The 15,577-nt window shown below is 38.8% G+C and overlaps 1 long non-coding RNA gene across 1 annotated transcript in view; it reads left to right on the top strand.

Moving 5' to 3' along the window:
* Positions 1-15,369, top strand: part of LOC115894595 — a 69,418-nt gene extending 54,049 nt beyond the window's left edge. Inside the window, exons 2-4 of the long non-coding RNA XR_004054730.1 lie at positions 3,412-3,569; positions 10,567-10,681; positions 15,273-15,369. This is a non-coding gene — a long non-coding RNA (uncharacterized LOC115894595). The remainder of the gene's footprint in view (positions 1-3,411; positions 3,570-10,566; positions 10,682-15,272) is intronic.
* The last annotated feature ends 208 nt before the right edge of the window (positions 15,370-15,577 follow it).

Here is a 15,577-nt window from a genome sequence, read left to right on the forward strand (position 1 = left end):
ATACTATGCAGCCATAAAAAAGGATGAGTTTGCGTCCTTTGTAGGGACATGGATGCAGCTGGAAACCATCATTCTTAGCAAACTATCACAAGAACAGAAAACCAAACACCGCATGTTCTCACTCATAGGTGGGAACTGAACAATGAGATCACTTGGACTCGGGAAGGGGAACATCACACACTGGGGCCTATCATGGGGAGGAGGGAGGGGGGAGGGATTGCATTGGGGAGTTATACATGATATAAATGATGAATTGATGGGTGCTGACGAGTTGATGGGTGCAGCACACCAACAAGTCATAAGTATACATATGTAACAAACCTGCACGTTGTGCACATGTACCCTAGTACTTAAAGTATAATAAAAAAATAAATAAATAAATAAAATAAAAAAAAGAAAGGGATAGGGATGTGCATGTTCTTGGCATGTTAGTAGAATGATGACTAACCTGGAGAGATAAAGGATAAAGCAAGGAAAGAAGGGATTGGAAGAGGATGATAAAGTTTGTATTTGGTGTTATTTGGTGACCTTTGAAGGGAAGTGTTGGTTCTGAGAGGCCAACATGTGTCATTGGCTCTTCATCAATAGGCTTCTTATCTTTAAGGCCACCTAACCTTGGTAAATATATTGAAGTGAGACAGGATGTTCAGTTTTCATCCTCATAGCTCCAAGACCTCAGCATTATCAGTACTTCTAAACACATCACGATCTCAGAGATGAACTGACACCAGTCACAACACCATCGGTCAGTCATGGAAACTAGAAGCAGAAATTAAGGCTGGAGGGGAGGAGGGCATTCCTTTCTGGTGATTATGCCCCCTATTTATTCAGGACACTACCTCAAGAATAGAGTCACTTGGAAAGCCCTTCCAGTCATCAGAGTACCTTGTGAGCCTGAAGAGAGAGGAAGGATAGAAGAAGGTAGCCTGGAAGTGAGGAGGGTGATTTCCTGCAACTCCCTTCCCTACGAGAAGCTACAAGAGCTGATGAGTTGCCACTTCTTTTGGAACAATCTGGTGAACAGCACCAACCTCTCCTGCACCATGTCAAACACACCTGCCAGAGGCTCCTTTTGACTTCTGGTCCATACCTTCATCCTTGCCATTTCCTTACAGGCACACACGCCTAGGTAGGTTAATATTATTGGTAAGCTAGGGACAAGGAGACAGTTTTTTAGGATACAGGAAGTACTCCATTTCGTCTTATTGTAAGACCAAGTCTTTCCTCAATTTAGGGAGGTGGGATTTAGGCAAATAAATAAAGTCTTATTGAGTCAGAATAGGCAAGAACTTTATCTTGAACAGAGAATCTATACTCTTCGATTAGGTCCATGAACTGACCTTAGCAGAGGCCTCCAGCTGAGGGTACAGTGCAGATTTTGCAGGTGTCAGATGTAACAGTGCAGTTTGGGGAGAGTCATAAGTATCTGGGGAGTTGAATAAATGGGAAGAACCTGGTCAGGGGATGCTCTGGTTTCTCTTTCCTTTTTATTCATTAAATAGGAGGATAAACCATATAATCTAGACAGGAAGGGAGAGATTTTCTTTTCCTCCTACTTGGCTGAGACAAAGGAAAAAGGAATGACCCAGGGGAACAGTCCTGTGAAATCCTCTTTAGACGCTTAGATACTGGGCAAGATTTGAAAGTTTCCTGGGCTTTTCTACTTCAAGATGGTTGCTTTTTATTTTGGTTGAACTGGAGTAAGAAAATGTGTTTTCTGAAAATGCTCAACTTATCAGTTCTTTGCCTGTTACTTCATTTTATTTTGTAAGGAAGCTGACTTGCTAGAAAATTGAACAAGTCTCCTCACCTCACCAAACAGACAAAAAAAATGTAGATATCATAGATTGGTGTCCTCTCAGTGATTTTTGCTGCCCTTGAATGCTTTAGGGGCTTATGTCATGAAGGTGGAAGACAGGTCATACCTCTGTGATGGAAAATATTTTGATGTGTTATTTCTTTTTGCTTTATTTTCTCTTTGTTTTGGTTTCTTCACTATGGTTATTTTACACATAGTCTGTTTTCTAAATTAAGACTTGGCAATTTGTCAAGGAAAAGAAACCATAAACTGCTAAAGAAAGGGAGAGGGGAGGAAATAGAACTAGTAAAACATAGAAATCTGAACATATGGTGACCACATTTTCTGGGTGAAAAATCAGTACACATGGTCTGGGAACTGTCTATCTGGGGCAATACCACCAAATATTTCACATGAGTAGTGTCCCTGACAACTTGGCACATGCAGTTTCTAGTCCCATACAGACCTTAGAATAAGGAATCTCTGTGGACACCTCCCATTGCCAGCTGCAGAGGGCGTAACTGCATCCCTGGAAAGGATTCAACTCTTCAGCTTTGCTCACAAGGGAATATTAGCAGAGAAGGTACACGTGTCCCCATTCTTGTGAAAGCGTCAGCCAACTTTGAATATCAAAGTCTCTACCAATATTCAGATGTTTGAATGGACTGGAGTTGCTAACGTAAACTCTTCAGGAGAGCACCCACAGGGTCACAAAGAGCTCGAAACTGCATATCCGATTTCATACCAACCTTACTATGCATTAAAAAGTTAATTAAAATCAGGCTTCATTCTTACTTGAATCACTTTTATTTGAAAGAAATTAACATAGAGCTATATACTTAAAAATAGGTAAATAGGGAAGAGGGGGATTTTTAGGACTGTGAAACTACCGTTTGATGCTATAATGATGGATACATTTGTCCAGACCCATAGATTGTACAACACCAAGAATGAACCCTAATGAAACTGTGGACTTTGGGTGATGATGATGTGTCAATGTAGGTTCATCAATAGTAACAAATGTAGCACCCTGGTGGGGATGTTGATAATGGGGGAAGCTATACTTGTGTGGGGACAGCGGAGATATGGGAAATCTCTGTACTTTAAATTTGGCTATGAGCCTAAAACTGTTCTAAAAAATGAAAGTCTTTATTACAAATAAAAGTATGTTTTTCTACAAGCAGAGTTCTTCACTACTATATGTTCTTAGCTCCTTTCATGCTTGTATGTGTTTGTGTGCCTTTTATATTCCAGTGTTTGGGAACATTTTTGTGACAATAAAAATTTCCAAAAGAATTGTCTTGTAGAAGTGTTCTTCCTCTATTTTAATTTGCATGACAACTTCAACTTTTACCCTGTTCATATTGGAAAAGACTAGAGTGATACTGAATGATTAAGAATTGTGTTTTAGATTGTCTGTCTCTATATGAATGCCACATGCTCATATTTGACATGATTACAAGCTATTCAATACATAAAAACATAGAACACTATGAAGATGGGAGGCTTAGGTTTCGTGAATATGAAGAAAAACATTTTTTGGTATGTATTCTTTTAAACTTTCATCTGGAGCTTATTTCTGAAACAATATTTTGGCTTTGATGTTTTAATAGGCCTGGAAGTCATTTTGGAAGTGCTAGTTTCCTCATCCATTTTCCTGAATCCGTCAGAACACTAATGAAAAGTAAAAGGCAACATTGGTCTCGTGGTATGAAAAAGGCCCCTTTTGTTCATTGATTCCTGTCTTTCATTCTTCAGTCCCTCTCTATAGGTAAGCTAACATCCTATCTCTGCCAGTTCAAGTTATTAGAAGGCGAAAAGAAACATTAGTGGTAATAAGACTTACAAATGGTTCCAAGCTGAAGCCAGAAATTATAAATGACATATTGGTCTCCAGGGTGAGGAATTCATTTAACTCAACCCCAAAGAACTGAAATAATAGGAAGAGAAAAATGTAATTCCCATACAATAAGCTGCCTTTGTGCTTAAATAAGAAATTCTACATGCTCCCTTCACCTCCACCCCACTACTCATGTCTCCAGATTTCTGCATCATGGAAATTCCTGCTGAAATTTGGGCTTCCAGCCTCAAATACAACCACAAGCTGTACTTCCTGCCAGAAAGTAAATTGGTAGGTTGCAGTGTTCCGTCTCCATTTATTACCAAGTAAATGGATTTGGTGAGTCCTGTTTTGTTAAGTAGCAATGTCTGGCTATGTCTCGAGAACACTGTTTACTACATTCTAACAGCTGTGCTTAAAAATAAACAATGGTTTCTTCCTAATAAAGAGCTTCCAAAATGCTTTTCCCAGGTATCAGCACATATTGTACTCACTTTAGACATTCTCCATAAAAGTGCTAGGACACAGAATCTCTTGATTTTATTTCTCCTTTGCTGCTCTTTGTGTTGCAGTCTCATGAAGTTCCTAAGGTAAAAATGGGCCTTCTCATCGACTCACGGTGGACTTACACATACAAAGAACTTTGAGAATCTTGGATAAATGTCATAAAGTCCAAACTAGTAATGTGGCTAAAGAGCTGAATGCACCTGTGTAGGACCATGCTGAAGAGGGTTCTAGAGTCAGGCTGCCTTTGTGTGCATCTTGGCTCTGTCAGTAACATTACCTGTGCATCTTGGGGGAAGTTATTTAACTTCTCTTTTTCAAATTCCTCAGCTGTAAACTGGGAGCATGAGTGGTACTTGCCTAATAAGAATAGCAAAAGTACCACGTGAGATACGCACGTAAGATTTTTAGAATAGTTTTTTTGTCAGTGTTAGTTTAAAAATGCCCATCTTCCCTCTTGCTGCTACCTCTCTTTCTCTTTATTCTCTTCCTTACCCATGTTTTCTGGGTCGTTATACTCCTGACTGTGCAGATCCAATGTATTCATGATAACAGTGCTGTATTCTCTGGACCTACCCTTTTTCTTGCACACAATTGACAACCTTGTCACGTGGGTCCTCCATGTAGGACACAATGAAATCATTTATATTAAGATGTTTAATGACTGAAAATGTCTATGCATGTTATTTTAACAGAACACAAGGTCTTAATTCAAAAGGATTGAGCTCCAAGACAGGATATAGCCCCACTGGTGGTTAGCACCAGCATATTTTTGACATCTTTCAAGTCATAAATAGAAGAGTGTGACCTGATTAAAGGGCTACTAATTGGTTTCCTTGCCCATTTAAAACTTACCATCCTCATCTAAATGAGAACCTTTATTTACACACCTTCTTTGGCATTTTACAGAGATTATCTCAATCCTAAAAGTATCTGCAAGGTAGGTGCTACTATTGACCTTTTACAGATAAAAGAACTAAAGCTCAGAGAAACGATTTTCTGAAAGGCATGTGAGAGGTAAGAATTTGAGATTTGAGCCTGGGTTGTGATCCAGGTCCGTCTGTCTCTGAAAGCAGTGCTGTAATCACTGTACATGGCCATATAGAAATAGGATCAGCCACCTGGTTTATGTCATTCCTTCTCCTGGTGTCAGCCAGGGGACAGCAGGCTCAATGACTGCCACTTCCTGTGACTACCTCAGTTCCTAGCACAGTGCTTTAACATAGCAGGGTCCCCGCTACATATTTGTGGGAGTAGTAAGTGGATGTGTGAATCCCTATCTCAACTTTGTACCTTCCTCAAGGAATGCATTGTGACCAGTGACTGTTGGCTGAATTTAACTGTTGAAATGGCTTTAGAAGGATTAGGGATGTAAACTACCACCTCCACTCTGCACAAATCATTTTAGCACATTAAGTCAAAAAGAAAAACAGATAATCTGAATTACATCATATGTACCTTACTCAGAGCTGCCTGCTGTTGAAAACAGTATCTAACATTTATATTATTAATTTGGTCAACAAGAACTAGTTTTTTTTTTTTTAACTGTAGGATTTAAATGATCTCACTTAGGCGGTCCCCACTGTTAAAATTAACTGACCTGTATGAGATCCTTAACTTTTTTCTTTTTTCTATTACCTACCTAACGACAGATGCTCCAGCCTACCTATTTCAGTATTACTGTCTTCTGAGTGTGGTCTTACTTGCATCAATTTCATCATGGTGCGGGGAAATGTATTTCTCATTGCACAGTAAGGCTGTTGCAAGTTGAATGGTGAAACCCTGTAACTGCTTGCTGTGCTGAAAATGAGTCTCATGGTGTCCTATATTTTACTGCCCTATGAACCAAATTACTGAGGAATAATGAAAGTAACAATAACTAGAAGCGTAGACCCAATATCACTACAGATTCCTGCTCCAAATATTAGCTTTCTGTTTTTAAATAAAGGGATGTCATGTGGTGCATAAGTAAGGAATTCTTTTTGGTACTTTGGGCTTTCTATTTTTTAAGTCAAAAGCATGATATTGATGATAAAATACAGTACATAGCTGAGACTTTCAAAGGGGAGTGCTGCTGTGTCTCTCTTGAGTGACTGACTTCTAACTTCAAAGTAACAAAAATAACCACTAACTAAAACTCAAGGGCACAGAATGAAGATTTTATACCCTAGCATAATTATAAAAAATAAAGCTCATATCTGGGATTCAAATGAATTGCAAAAGTAAAACAAAGCCAGTGTTATCTATTAGAATTCAAAAATAGTTTTGTCACTCTGAGTTAAAATTGCACAAGAAGCAACTGATATATGCAATTGCTTGGGGATATGCAGAAACACCCAACCAAATTAAAAAACTGTTAATTACATTGTTATGAATTTGTATGATATTTTGTTTCTTAGGTTTGTTTTCTTTCAGGAACTTGGTTGTGTTCCCAATGAAACAATTCTAAAGCCTTTTTAGCAAGTTAGCCTGGTGTGTGTGTGTATATATATAAAACATATTAAAATTGCTCCAAAAAAGGTGATTAAAGTCAAATAGATCTACAACCAGCCAGTAAAGGTTGACACACTAAAACTGTATTTTCTTTTTTCTGAGATACAGAGAAAAAATTGCCATAACTTATGTTTTACTCAAGAATAAAGAAAAAAATGCTTACTTTCCTTGTCTTTGCTTTTGTGCATTGCTGATTGTGCTGATACACAAATAACTTTTCATATATTGATTTTCTGTTGAAATAAGAATCTGCCAGATGCTCCAAAATGAATGGGCAGGGTCTTAATATCTATAAATAGGGCTGGTACCAATTCAGAGAAACTTCAGTTTTCAAGCTGCAAGTGTTACATGGGAGGAAGTGGGTCTACACTGTAGGCTAGGGATTGATGGTGCCTGAGGTTTTATAAGCACTCTGGACAGTGACTCCGCTGACCTAGGCATCCCTGAGGTGAGGACACACCATCCAGGGGCAATGGATCTGTCACTAATGTGACCACTTAGGCCATCTAGATGCTGAGTTTTGTCCATCTTAATACAACATTGCCAAAAGGAAACTACAATGTAAAGAATATGATATCATCAGAATAAAACCTAGGTTGAGCCTAGCTAGTATAATCTCCAAAGAGAAGGATTCAGCATCATGTGCCCTAACTTTTCTTGGTAATATTACAGCCCTCTCACTTCCGTTTCTATTACCATGACGCATATAGTCTTGGTTTTGTCATAGTACAGCAGAGGTATTCTAAACATTTCAAAAACAATTTTAATGCTAAATGTAAGCAAGCATCTATAAAATACAGATGTTATAGACAGAAAACTACAATCTGTATGTACAGTATTAGCATTTTCTTGTAATAGTAACCTGATTTTCACTCCTAAAAGAGCATCTTAGACAGATTTCTTATTTCCTAGCTTTCCAATTGCATCTCACTTCTTGTTTCTAGAAAATGCCTTTATTCACAAGGTTAAGAAATATGTTTTCACTCTGCTCTTCTCCTGAGGTCATCCAATTCTTTCTAACTTTTAATCTGAGGATAAAAATTCTTCTGGGCCTTTGCCCCAGAAGAATGCCAGAACAGGATTCATTTATTGGTGAAAATTGACTCTAAGAAGTGGTTTGGTCCATAGAGCCACAAAATAATCCCTTCAACTAGCATCATAGCCATATGTGTCAATTAGGTTGCTTTTGTTCACAAGTAACAGAAACCTGATTTAACTGGCTAAAACACAGAGGAAATAAATAGAGTCTCTTAGTGGAAGCAGGGAAGGCACCAGGATTGGTTGATCCAATAACTCAAAGATGTCAAAAAGGATTTAGTTTTTGTCCACCTCTTTGTCTGCCATTCACATTGCAAACTTCATACTAAAGCCGGATCCCTGAAAATAATAATAATGCTGCCAGTAACAAATGAAGCTACTGGCTTTCTCAACCATTCTGACAGGAGAGAGAGAAAGCATTTCTTTCTGTGACTCTTACTACAGAGAAGCCTCTGAAATCGTCCCCTGATGTCTCATTGACCTGATTTGAATCACATGCTTACTCCTGAACTGATGTCTGTTTCCTGGGAAATGCCATGAGCTGTGGGTCTATGCCTGGTTTCTTGATGCTTATGTGGGTAAAGAAATTTTCATGATTGGCATGGACTACTTAGTTTCCCTCCAGGAATGGAGTCAATCCCCTTTCATGACGAACAATGAGAAGTGGTAGAATCAATATTGGATGGTCAATCAAATGTGTATCTTCCCATAAAAAATTAATTTCCCACAAAGTCCAATTGAAAGGCTACCCCATTATGCTCTATCTTTTCAAATGACAACTGTCTGGAATTTCTTCACAAGGGGCCCAGTAGGCATTATAAATAATGATGAAGATGGTGTGGAAACATCTTCAGTCTTAGGCCTATCTTGGAACTCTGAGAATCCTCTATTATATCTGCAGGAGAATGAAAACGCTCTCGTTTTTACACACATATTTACCTGTGGGATAGATCTCAAGCTATTTATGTGTTTAGCTTTAGTTAATTACAGATATGGGGAGTGGTTCTGTTGTACCCCCTACCCCTTTATCAGGTCTCTTGCTTCCCATGTTCATACAGCTCTGGAGTTTAGGAGTTCTTTGGAACAAAGGGATTTTTATATAGAAGTGAATTTGATAGAGATAAAGCAAAGGCATGGGGCTTCAATGGATGTCACTTATGCTGGCTGTCAATAACTAGTGATCAGTGCTAGCTGCTGTCAAAGGTAGATCCTCACTGACCACCGGTAGGGGGAAGACAGTTGGTGTAGCTGGGTTTTCTTTTTTTTTTTTTTTTTTGGTTCAGACATCACTCACATGAGTAGAGACTGAATAGTTTATAAACTCTAACTCTGTATCCATTGTGCTCCTGGGTGTTAGCAATGGCCTGGACTGCTGGATGAATGGCTTCAATCTACACAGTTTCTTCACAGTGGGACCTCTTGTCCCAAGCTCCACCAGTTATCATATGTTTATTTTTGAATCCTCAGCACAGCCCAATGAATCCCTTTTAGGCTTTTGCTCATCAGTTGTTCCTCCAAATCAATTGATTATTCCCTGAGGTGTTTCTTTCTTACCTTAAGAAAAGACTCCTAACTTTCGGTTATATGTGCATGTTGACGAAGCGATTTATTTAACCTGTTTCAGAAAATCTAGCCATTTTCTGTGCCTTTAGTTTCAAGTTAGTCTTACTATTCCTCTCTGAAAATTACATGCTCTCAGAGCCCTGAGGACTGAAATATTTTTTATAAGATGAAATAGTAAATCAACATGGTACCATGGGTCATTTATTTTACATTATGGCTTTGAGCCAACTAGGTAGTAGATTAGATGACTCTTGGAGAATCTTTTTTAACTTTGCTGAGGTAAACATCTTATATAAACTTGCTTTGAGTTTTAGAGGATTTTTGGAAATCAAAAACATTCTATGCCTAATTTAAAGAATAGTCTAATTTTATTTGACATATCCTAGTTTCTAAGACATTATTGATGCACTTTTAATTAACAATATTTTATATATGCAATATACCAATAATTACTTAGTGTTTCAAGGCTTCTAGAGATTATAGAGTATTTTCTTATTTTTATCTCAATTATCTTCAGCCTGTGATGGCAGGTGGTATTATGTCTATTTTATAGAAAGTTTAAACAAGAAACTGAAGGTCATGGAAGGTGGTAGAACTGTTGCTTGGACAAAGATAATCCAACTTCTAAACCCACACTCTTTCTAGGACCAAGCTACTGGTATTTACCACTGGGAAAGGCCCCATATTAAAATCTATGATTTTCCTTAGCCTCTACGAACACTTTCTCTTATTGCCTTGGAAAGAATCTACAGAAACTAAGAAAACATTTAGATAAATTTGAATAAAGTGAAAAAAAAGATATTGCCATCTCAATACTAAGGGAGAATGCTAAATGGGATTTTGCTTTTTGGAAAAGATTCCCACTGTTACAAAATATACAACCTGTTGACTCAGGAAGTTATCTATCTCATTTTTGTTAAACAACAACATTACTTTTTTTAAAAAAAATTTAGGCTAATTAATTTCTAAGAGAATTCAAATGTTAATCTTTTCCAAAAACATGACAGTGGAGACTGAGACATGCCCAGAAATCATGTTTTACCAGCTATCTGGGCATCCCTGAATGTAATCATGTTGATACATAAAATCAGCCATCACAGATGTGTTGTATTATTGTTTCCAATCACTCATTTCTTCCCCGTAGGATATCAAGTATCATTACCCTTGCCATGATTCCAAGTAGATGTTTCTTATTTGTCCTATAGTCAGGATGGACTATGTGACGTTCTTTGGCCAGTAGAATGGAGTAGGTGTGATGTATGCCCTTCCAATCAGCAACTTAAATGTTCTTTGTGGTTTGATCCAGCCTTTTGCTCTTGCTGTCTTCTAGGAGAACAGGATATGTAGATGGAGCTACCCATTAAACCAACATCCCAAGAAGGAGAGGACACATGGAACAGACCCAGGCAGAGTCTCGGCAGACCTGCAGACCTGCAGACCCTTAGGTAAAAAATAAATGCTTGTTGAGTAAGCCTCTGCAGTTTTCAGGGCTACAAAATTAAAAAAATTATTACTATACAAAATTTGGCTAACAATATCTGATTTCTCAGCTGGACTGCCCTACAGGGTCAGAAACTGGGAAGGGCTTGAAATGCAAGAGGTACTTGTGGAAGACTGTTGACCAAAAGACCAAAGATGACAATGGGACTGATGAACATTTCACATATAGGAATTCTTGGGGCCTCAGGGGCTTCCAACCTGAACCTCAAGGGCAAGTCCAGATCAAAGGGACAATGATTAGGTTAGATCCAGTCTGAATATATACTTTGAAATGGCATAGATTATTTTTGGTTTTGAATGCATGAGTAGCCAGGTTCTCACAAAGGCAGGTACAAATATGATCCACACATTAGTGGGCTTTGGTCTATAAATCAAATGGCTTAAGTTAACTTAGATACTGAGATCAAGTTAACAAGATTCTGTTAAGATACTTGATAACTCAAGCTAAGATACTTGATAACTTAATTATCTAATACTTGTTAACTCTATCATCTCAGATACTTAGGTCAAGATAACCCAGATACTTGAACAGATCATTAATCTCTCTCCTCATCTTCATTTTTTTTTTTTTTTCTTTTTTGAGACGGAGTCTCGCTCTGCCGCCCAGGCTGGAGTGCAGTGGCCTGATCTCAGCTCACTGCAAGCTCTGCCTCCCGGGTTCATGCCATTCTCCTGCCTCAGCCTCCCGAGTAGCTGGGACTACAGGCGCCCGCCACCTCACCCGGCTACTTTTTTGTATGTTTTAGTAGAGACGGGGTTTCACCGTGTTAGCCAGGATGGTCTCGATCTGCTGACCTCGTGATCCGCCCGTCTCGGCCTCCCAAAGTGCTGGGATTACAGGCTTGAGCCACTGCGCCCGGTCTCATCTTCATTTTTATTACCCATAAATTGGAGGGGCAAAAAGCTGGATAAAAGTTGGATTACCCATTCTCAAAAGTCTCCTTTTTCGGTGCAATTATTCCCTGATTATCTTTACATTTTTTTCTTTAGCTTTTTGCATTCGTACATAGTTTAGATGTACCCATAGAAAGAACCAAGTCATTACACAGAAGGCTCCTGCACAAAAACACCATTTCAACTAGAGTAAAGAACCTTAGGTTGCACAGTAAACAGAACCATCAACAGCTCAAGCGTGTTTATTTGGTCTTTGCCAAGACAGGAGTGCATCTGGACCATTAAGCATCTTGGCTGTGTAAGCTGCTTTCTCAGCTTTCTCCTTTGCCATTTGGTCCCTGCATGCAACTCTCAACCCTCAACTCTATGGCTGCTTTGCCCTAGCCCTGGCAAGGTCAATTAGTAACCTACCCTTCACTGCTGCTTGCAGCTACTTCCACTCAGAAAGGAAGGTATAAAGACTGTGCGTTTGACTTCTTTGTGTTACTGGTGAACAGGGCAGTTAGTCCCTCAGTGTCCAGAGGCCTCCAGTTGTACATGGAGACTCAGAGAACCGTGGAGCTGGAATTAAGCTTACCCAGTTCAATTTAGAGATGAGATTTAGCCCAGCGTGGTGGCCAGCATTTTGAGAGGCTGAGGCAGGCGGATTGCTTGAGCTCAGGAATTTGAGACTAGCCTTTGAGACAATCAATAGAAAAATTAGCCAGGCATGGTGGTGCATGCCTGTAGTCCCAGCTACTTGAGAGGCTGAGGTGGGAGGGTGGCTTGAGCCTGGAAGGGTGAAGGTTGCAGTGAGCTGAGATTATGCCAGTGCATTCCAACCTGGGTGACAAAGTCAGATCCTGTCTCAAAAATAAATACAAAAAACAACCCCTGCCACCCCAGAGATTTAGGCTTACTCAACCCAGTCCCAAAGCTGACTAGTGGTGTAAAGTGAAGCTTGAGGAATCTGAAGAAAAATAGACTATATAATAAGATGCAAGAGTGAGCCCTAAATTGTATTAGATTAGAAGCAAAATGTTGGATAGTTTGGCTCCAGTTTCCTCAATTCTTACCCTTATCTGTCTTTAAACACGTAATTTTGGTCAGATCTTTAGCCAGCAATTCATATTTAAAAGGGCCATTGCATATAATTAGCTCTTAGCCACAGTTAAAACAGACAGAAAAAAATAAAAACAAACAAAAAAGCTGCTGGGTTTATGAGGATCACAGGGAAACTTGAACCCCCTAAACTTTAGCTACTGTTGTTATAAATTATGTATTATAATTCTTGCTTTTATAGTCTTTAAAATATTCAGACAAAAGACTCTAAAGGGACAAAGTAATTAAGATTGTCAGTCATGACAAAAAAGTTTAAATCAATGTTCTATATGTGTTGTCTTTCATATTACATTATCCTTAGTTCTTATTCTCCCTGTTGCAGACACAGGAAATTAGTTAAAAGACACAGTGACAGTGGGATAAAAGGATCCAAAAACCTAGTCTTTTTTCAACATGTTATGCGTTTTCATGTATTGCCTCATTTAAATTTTTTTTGTTGTTGATTTTTTTTTTTTTTTTTTGAGACAGAGTCTCACTCTCACCCAGGCTGGAGTGCAGTGGCGCCATCTCAGCTCACTGCAAGCTCTGCCTCCTGGGTTCATGCCATTCTCCTGTCTCACCCTCCTGGGTAGCTGAGACTACAGGTGCCCACCACCACGCCCGACTAATTTTTTGTACTTTTAGTAGAGATGGGGTTTCACCGTGTTAGCCAGGATGGTCTGATCTCCTGACCTTGTGATTCTCCCACCTCGGCCTCTCAAAGTGCTGAGATTACAGGTGGGAGCCACGGCGCCCAGCCGCCTCGTTCATATTTCTAATAAACCCCTCTAAAGAAAAAAGTAAGGAAACTGAGGCTCAGAGAGAATAAGTTTCCCAAGATCACACACAACTCGGACTTAAATGTAGACCTTTTTAACTCCAAAACCTGCCCTCAGGATAGGCTGGTTTCTTTTCTTTTTTTTTCGTTTTTAAGTTCTGGGATACATGTGCAGAACATGTAGGTTTGTTTTGTTACATAGGTATACACATGCCTTGTTGGTTTGCTGCACCTATCAACCCATCATCTAGGTTTTAAGCCCCATATGCATTAACTATTTGTCCTGATGCTCTCCCTTGCTTGCTCCCACCACCCCCGGCCCCGGCAGACAGGCTCTGGTGTGTGTTGTTCCCCTCACTGTCTGCATGTGTTCTCATTGTTCAGCTCCCACTTATGAGTGAGAACTGATAAGTATGGTGTTTGGTTTTCTGTTCCTGCGTTTTCTGAGGAGGATGGCTTTGTCCATGGCCCTGCAAACGACGTGATCTCATTCCTTTTATGGCTGTATAGTATTTCATGATATATATGTACCACATTTTTTTATCTGATTTATCATTGATGGGCATTTGGGTTGGTTCCAAATCTTTGCTATTGTGAATAGTGCTGCAATAAACATGCGTGTGTAGGTATCTTTATAGTAGAATGGTTTACAACCCTTTGGGTATATGCCCAGTAATGGGATTGCTGGGTCAAATGGTATTTCTGCTTCTAGATCCTTGAGGAATTGCCACACTGTCTTTCACAATGGTTGAACTAATTTAAATTCCCAACAACAGTGCTAAAGTGTTCCTAGTTGATTTCTTTTCTTACTTTGTGCATGTATTTTAAAAGTCAATGCTATGTTATCTTACATTGCCAAAGGAACTTTGCAGATGTGAGCAAGTTAAGGACATTGGGATAGGAAGATTATTTTTGATTATCTGGATGGATAAAGTATAATCACATAGGTCTTTGAGAAGGAAGCAGGAGGACCTCCATCAGAGTGGGAGATGTAACAATGGAAACAGGAGTAGGAGAGTGGGAGAGGGAGAAGAGGAGAAAGAGGGAGAAAGGAGGCCTCACTGCTGGATTTGAAGATGAAGTAAAGCTCCATGAGCCCAGGAATGCCAGATGGCTTCTAGAAGCTGGGAAAGGCAAGGAAATGGATTATTTCCTGGCGTCTTCAGAAAGAACTCAGCCCTACAGGCACCTTGATTATAAGTCTTCTGACCTCTACACCTGTTAGCTAATACATTTGTGTTGTTTTAAGCTACTAGGTTGGTATTAATTTGTTACAGCAGCATACAAGATGCAAAAATATGATATGAAAACCAGAAAACATAAAAAAGGATAGACTTGACTACATAAAAAATTTGTTTCTGATATGACTTCCATTTCACACACCTGCTGAAGGGCAAGTGAAAACTATGGAAGGTCATATGAAAGGCAAAAAAAGGTTAATGATATATAAAGCATACTAAAATCAATATAAAAACCCCATTCAATAGAAAATGAGCAAAAAATAAATAGGCAGTATCAGAAGAAATACAAATAAACAGACAAATGTGTTTTGCCAAGAAATGAAAATTAAAACATTAAAATAACCCTTTTTAAATCTGGCAAGCTAATGATGATTTGTTAAATATCCAGTGCTGGGCAGAGTGTAGAATACGATTGTCATGAACCCTAGGTGAAGTATAATTTGGTTAAAGCTTTTTGGAAAGCAGTTTGACAATTATGATTTGAACGGTAAGTATACATACCCTTTGACGTAGCAATTTCATTTCTAGGATTTTGTTCTTTAGGAATGTGACTGCAGTGCACAAAGGTATACATCTAAGAGTGCTCATAGAAGCATTGTACAGAAGAAATGCAAATACTTACAGTGGGTATTAACAGGAGATTGATTGAATGGCATTTGCTATATCCAAATCATGGACTACTAGGCTGCCTTTTAAAACATTGAGGTGGGTAAGAACAAACATTTATTGTATAATATATCAATAAGCAACCAAACCAGATTATAAAATTATATGCACATTTTGATTCTATTATAAAAATAAGTATATATGCTCGGTATGCATTTATGTTTGTGAATTATATGCACATA

This window comes from Rhinopithecus roxellana, chromosome 18 (assembly GCF_007565055.1).
Source record: "Rhinopithecus roxellana isolate Shanxi Qingling chromosome 18, ASM756505v1, whole genome shotgun sequence".
Lineage (NCBI taxonomy): Eukaryota > Metazoa > Chordata > Mammalia > Primates > Cercopithecidae > Rhinopithecus > Rhinopithecus roxellana.